At 46.6% G+C, this 6250-nt stretch overlaps 1 long non-coding RNA gene across 1 annotated transcript; it reads right to left on the bottom strand.

Annotated features, from left to right (window-relative positions):
* Positions 1–1977: 1977 nt before the first annotated feature.
* LOC125096127 (uncharacterized) lies at positions 1978–5898 on the bottom strand. Its single transcript, XR_007126074.1, has 3 exons — positions 5660–5898; positions 3758–3834; positions 1978–2494 (listed from the first exon to the last, which is right to left on the bottom strand). It is a non-coding gene; the product is annotated as an uncharacterized LOC125096127 (long non-coding RNA).
* Positions 5899–6250: the final 352 nt, after the last annotated feature.

Here is a 6250-nt window from a genome sequence, read left to right as displayed (position 1 = left end):
TTACTTCCAGAGTCCCGTGCGATGGGAAGTGATTTCTCTTCCTTTGCTGGGGGCCTCTTGACTCACTAGCCTTCCCCAAACCAAACACACTCCAGACCAGGATGGGGGAGTCATGGTTTGCTCACTGTGGGGTTAGTGCAAGGAGAGGACCCAAAGTTGCAACGTTATCTCACTTACTCATTTCCTTGTACCATGCAGAGAGGAAGGCTTGTCAATTCAGGTCTGCAGAAGGACAAGTGTTCCGGGTGGACACTTCCTCTTTCCTAACCTCTGTGTCACTCCACTTAATTTGCCTCCTACTGCACCCCTGCAGCCTGGTGTCCACACCCCTTCCCCTTTTTAGGAAGTTAATCCTCCCCTCCACCACCTCTAGCCCCTCTACCTTCAACCCCTGCACCCCTCATTCCCACAAGATGTCCTGTCTTGTGTCTTGGGACACCCAGCACCTCGGGCTTAGCTCAAATGCACACAGAGCCTCTCCTCTGCTCAACTTTTGCCAATTTAGGATTGGAGAAAATGAAAGGCAGAAAAGAAGATTTGTGGGCTCATATACCCAGGCACGGCCAGGTAAGGGAGTCATACTTAGTCATGTCCAGGACTAGAACCCCCAAAATCCTTAGAATGCTCCCTACCTATAGCTCTGTGTCTTTGCAGGCCAGCTTCTTCCTCTCTAGCTGCAGCCCGGCTCTAACTCAGGAGCGAAGGAGGTGGTGGGTGTGTCTTTCCCGTTCCGGCTCCCCAGCAGTGAGAGCTCCAGCAGACCACCTCTGTTGTCAGCTGGAGTAACAACCTCCTCTGGTCCTACATGAAGAAAGCATGTCACAAGAAGCCCAGCTTCGTTCCTGGACCTTGCAGAGTAATAATCCTGATACCTTGGTCCTGGCTTACCTTACAAGCTTCGAGTTATGTCTTAGCAGCTGTTACCGGTTGAGTTGCATCCTCCCAAAAGATATGCTCAAGTCCTCATGCTTGGAACCTCAGAATATGATCTGATTTGCAAATAGGGTCATGGCAGATATAATTATTGAGGTTAAAATGAACCCATACTGGAGTAGGGTAGGCCGTCATTGTGTATAAGAAGACGGCAAGAGACACAGGGACAGACACCTGGGGGGAGGGAACACCGTGTGACAACAGAGGCAGAGATTGGAGTGATGGATCTACCAGCCAAGGATTGCTGGCAACACCAGAAGCTTAGACAAAAGCATGGAACAGATTCTCTCCTGGGGGCTTCAGAGAGAGCAAGGCCCTGCTGACACCTTGATTTTGGACTTCTAGCCTCCAGAACTGCGAGAGAATACATTTCTCTTGTGTAAGGCCTCCCAGTTAATGGTGCGTTGTTAGGGAACAAATACAGCAGGAAATACGGGTTGTTCCAGCTCAAAAGGGATCTTAAGGATCACTAACCATCACTGTGATGAAGATGCTTGTGTCTCAAGTCATCCCACCAAAGGGAAGACTGTCTGGCTTGAGGCCTGCTAGGCTCTTACCTGGTTCCTGTCACTCAACTCAATTTCTTCCAGGAACAAGGATGGGGTAATATTAAAGGCGAAACAGATGACTCAACAGCTGGCAGTATAAACGGACTTATAGGAGTCGAAGGCAAGAAACGACGCACTATCCTGGGACCTTGAGCAGCACCTGTGTGGGCCATGGTGATAAGTCAACCCTTGAACTCTGTCACTACATGAACAAAGGGTGGGCTCTGAACAGGAGTGCCTATGTTCGTGGATGCCTCTGGGATCCAAACATTTGCCATAGCGCTTTCTCTGGCTTTGGGTTTCTAAGACATTGATTCATTTACAATAGCAACCAGGCAGTTATCTTTTAAAGATTCAAAACTTGCAAATTTAATTAATGATCTGAAGGAGACATTGCTGCTTATACTGCAAGTAGGGTTAGCCCTGTGGAAGGAAGAGTATGTCTTTTTAAAAACTCCATTCACAAATCTTATGCCTTCTGGTGTAGTCCCTTACCAGGTAGAGAAGCACTGATACAGAATTAACCAAAGAAGTACCACTCAATTTACATCTATATCTATATCTATATATTTTTTTCTTTTTCCTGGATGTTTCTCTTTGTCCTCACTCTTCACTGTCATCCCAAGACATTCTGTAGCATCTTCAGGGTTTGTGAGACTGACCACCTCCAGCTCCAATGGGTTCTGACTTACCCAGACTGATAGGTGCCATCCCTCCCCTTTTGCTTCAGTGGCCAAGTCACTAAAGCAGACAATGCATAGCATGCAAATATTCCTCTCCCCAGTCCCCACAGCCACTGGGGGGCGGCCACCTGACCAGCTCTGAGATGTACACGGAATTCTAGTTGGGGGTTCAGGAAGCTTTTTACGATGGTTTGGCTTTTTGGATTTGGGGATTAATTTTTTTCTTCTGATAAAAAGGGTCAGACTCAGCAGGGCTGTTAACCCGTTTGTCCACTTCTTCTTCCCAGAAGCTAGAATGTGAAGTCAATGAGGAAGCGGCCATCTTGCTATCTGGAAAACAAAAACCGCTGGCTGAAAATGGTGGAGAGGAGAGCTGCAAGGAACCCAGCTCTGAGCAGACAACTCTCTGGAGCAAGCTTCCCCAGTCCCAGCCCACCCACCTCTGGAAACAAAATAATAACCCTATCTGAATCACGAAGGTAGAAATTGGCATAAGGAAGAGTAGACAAGCAGATCAATAGAACAAAACAGAGAGTCCTGAAATAGATCCACACTGGCCATAAAATTAAAACCTGATCTACTGAACTTCATCAAAATTTAAAGTTTCCACTCATCAAAGACATTAAGAATATGAACAGGCAAACCACAAACTGAGAGGAAATATTCACAATACATTGATCCGACAAAGAGCTTGTATCCAGAACATATAGACGGCTGTGTGTTAAAAAGAAAACTAAGAAAAATACAACCCAATGTTTTTCAAAAATGAACTAAATAGTTCAATGAGCATGTCACAGAGGAAGCAGTAGAAATGGCCAAAAAGCTCACGAGAAGATGTTCAATGTCATCAGTTATCAGAGGAACGTGATCACAACCACACACTTTACACCCACCGGAATGGCTGGAATGTTCAAAACCAGCAATGCTAATTGTCAGTGAGCATGACTCTGGTTCATCGCCACTTTGGAAGTATAAATTAGCATAGGCATTTTGAAGAATTGATGGGTGGTTTCTTAAAATATTAAATATGCACCTATTTATTTCTCAACTCTTTTACTTCTGGTTCTTTACCCCAGGAAAATGAAAACTTATAAACAAAAGGCTTATACAATCATGTTTTTAACTGTTTTATTCACAATAGGCCAAACCTGAAAACGGTCGGAATATTTATCAAGCCATGAATGGATACACAAATTGTGGTATATTTATTCAATAGAATACTATTCAGCAATAAAAAGGAAAGGACTGCTGAAACTTTCAACAAAGCCGATGAATCCCACGACTATTATATTGAGCAAAAGCAGCCAGACACAAAAGAATACACTCTGTATTGTTCTATTTATATGAAGTTCTAGAAATAGGCAAAACGAAGCTATGGTAAGAGAAATCAGAACAGAGGTTGCCTGGGGGATGGGGTCAGGATTCACAAGAAAGGAATATGAGCTCATTTTCTAGGGTGATAAAAATGTCTTGTATATTGATGGGATGGTTTTGGGAGCTACAGTACCCTTGTCAAAACTCATCGAACCGTAAACTTAAAATGTGTGGATTTACATTTTACAAACCATATCTCAAAAAACAACAAAAAAGTACCTTATTTGGCTAAGCCCCTGCAGTCAGGTTTCTGTTAATGGGGCCAAATGCAATCCATCTGATTCAGGAAGGAAAAACTAGAAGAAAAATATAAAGATAGTAACGGGAAAATGAAGAGTCAACAGCAGGAAGTATGGAACACAGCATTAGCTCCATGCACAAGTCCTTCAATCCCTGGAAGTACATAACCTTAAGTGCATTAATCATGTGGCTTAAAGGGTTTTCTGGCGTTGGTGGGCGAGCTTTGTGCACGAGTCAAGTTGCATGGAAATAGGACACATGCAGCTATTCCTGAGGGGAGACTGAGGCCTTAGGGAAGGCAAGCTAGATGTTCCAGGCATCCCTAGACCAGCTTTAGATACTCCCAGTCAGCAAACCTGGTGTGTGAGTCAATATACCCAAAGCTTTGAAGTTCCAAGAGGCCTCAAATAAAGGAAGAGGTGGGTTTGCCAAGGAAGAAGGTGGGGGTTCTCCCTGGTGCTCTGACTCCTTCTGAGCTCCCCCGTGCTTCTGTCCCCGCCCCACATGCAACATGTCCACTTTCACGGTGATGCGGTTTAGCTCAGGGCGGTTTTCACAGCAGTACTGGACCGTCCGGTGGACAATCTCTTGCCTTGCCCAGTTATTACCTCACCCAACACATGTAGTCTCAACCTCTGGCTCCAGGGCAGGCGTTCTCCACAGATCCTCTTCTATTCCCACCAGCCCAGCCCTCCTGTGGCTCCGGAAGAAAATCCTGCAGTCGTCTTTCCAGTGTAGACCTGTGTTTATCCACGCCCCCCAAATTAGACTCACGCGGGGCCTTCACTTCATTAGCAAGAGACCGTCGTCTCCTGATCCCCACACCTCCTCCCCACCAGTGCAGTCCTCATAAAGAAACAACAACAACCACGGCCTCTTACCAGCCCCACTGCTGCCCTGAAGGCACACACACTGGATAAATGCTTTGATGACGGTGATGGTGATGATGGTGATTGCTGCAGTGATTAGATGCCCCCCAAGAGGGGCTTTTTTTTCTCTAACACCCCCAAGTTCCAGGGATCACTTGGGTTCAGAATGACAAATGGTCCTTGTTTTGCTGAACCCTAATCCTCACATCAAGAAGGTAGCCCTGCCTGTCCCCAGAAATCTTGCCTTGAGCTGCTGCTACACCTTTGTTCGGCTAGGGCACAAAGATGTCCTGTGCTCTTTATGGGACACAGATACTTTGTTCTGTACTAAAGCCATCTTTCATCTTTTCCATTAGTCTGCAACCACCTTTAAAAATGTCATCTGCAGGGCGCTTGGGTGGTCCAGTCGGTTAACCGTCTGCCTTTGGCTCAGGTCATGATCCCAGGTTCCTGGATGGAGTTCCGCATCGGGCTCCCTGCTCAGCCGAGAGCCTGCTCCTCTCTCTCCCTCTGCCCCTCCCCCTGCTTGTGCTCACTCTCTCCCTCTCTCTCTCAAATAAGTAAATAAAATCTTTTAAAAAAACAAAAATGCCACTTGACATCAAAATGATCACAAACGCATTCGCGGCTGTGGGTCCTGAGGTGGCGAGACAGTATTCCTACATAAGGAGGGGGGATGGGCAGTCAGACAGCACCAAAGATGCTCGACCCAATTTGTTTAGATTACCATAAGCAAGAAACACACAATTTTAAAATTCTTGCAGAAAACTCTTACAAGTTTAGGGGACCACCAGTTGTATTCTCACACCCTGGCCTCAGCCAGGGACTGCAAACCCCATCTGAGAAACCCTTCACTCCTTTTCAAGCTTCCCTCAGTGCTTTCTTGCTTTGCCCCAAATCTGGCTCCATTTGAGGCAATGGAATGTGTTATGAATACCAGAGGATTTTAGCTCAGGCCTGTTCTAGGATCTATAAAAGCAACACATAGGTCCTGGTGGTTTTCTGACATTACCTGGCCAGGTATTACCTTCAGGCTTGATAGAACTGTCCCATAAGGAAATTGCCCAAGAAGCTTCCTTCCATTTGGGATTCATGGACAGGCTTTTTTGTTTTGTTTTGTTTTGTTTTCCAGCTTCTAATGAGCCCTGAAGTTGGTCAGCCTCTGCTGCAGAACAGAAGGGAATGAGATGGAGGCTTTCTCTCAAACATGGGGTCTGCTTGCCTCTCCCCCAGCAGATTGGCGCGGCGACAGACTCCCACTTGTCATGGCCAGCTGAAGCTCACTCCTCCGTGGGTCACTGGCTGTCAGCTGGCGAAGGAGCTCCAGGAAGTGGATATTGCTCTTCAGGCTCGGAAAGGCCACATGCTAAAAATATCAATGGCAGAGGCTGTCACCAGGGAACACTTGGCAGTGAGGAAGATGTGCTATGAAATGGAACAGCCTTGTCCTTTAGGGAGATATTTCTCCGCGAGCTCGATCTGTGGTGGAGCCTGGTGATCAGCCCTCTGCCGAGCGCTCCTCACTAGGAGACCGACGCCGCTGCTTCTTCCCACCCATCCCGGCCCCCAATCCGGTGCTCACGTCTGTGTTTCCTCTTTGGGT

Source organism: Lutra lutra, chromosome 3 (genome assembly GCF_902655055.1).
Source record: "Lutra lutra chromosome 3, mLutLut1.2, whole genome shotgun sequence".
NCBI classification, from domain to species: Eukaryota; Metazoa; Chordata; class Mammalia; order Carnivora; family Mustelidae; genus Lutra; species Lutra lutra.
Note: the sequence above shows the minus strand (reverse complement) of the source record. Positions and strands in the feature narration are given on the sequence as shown.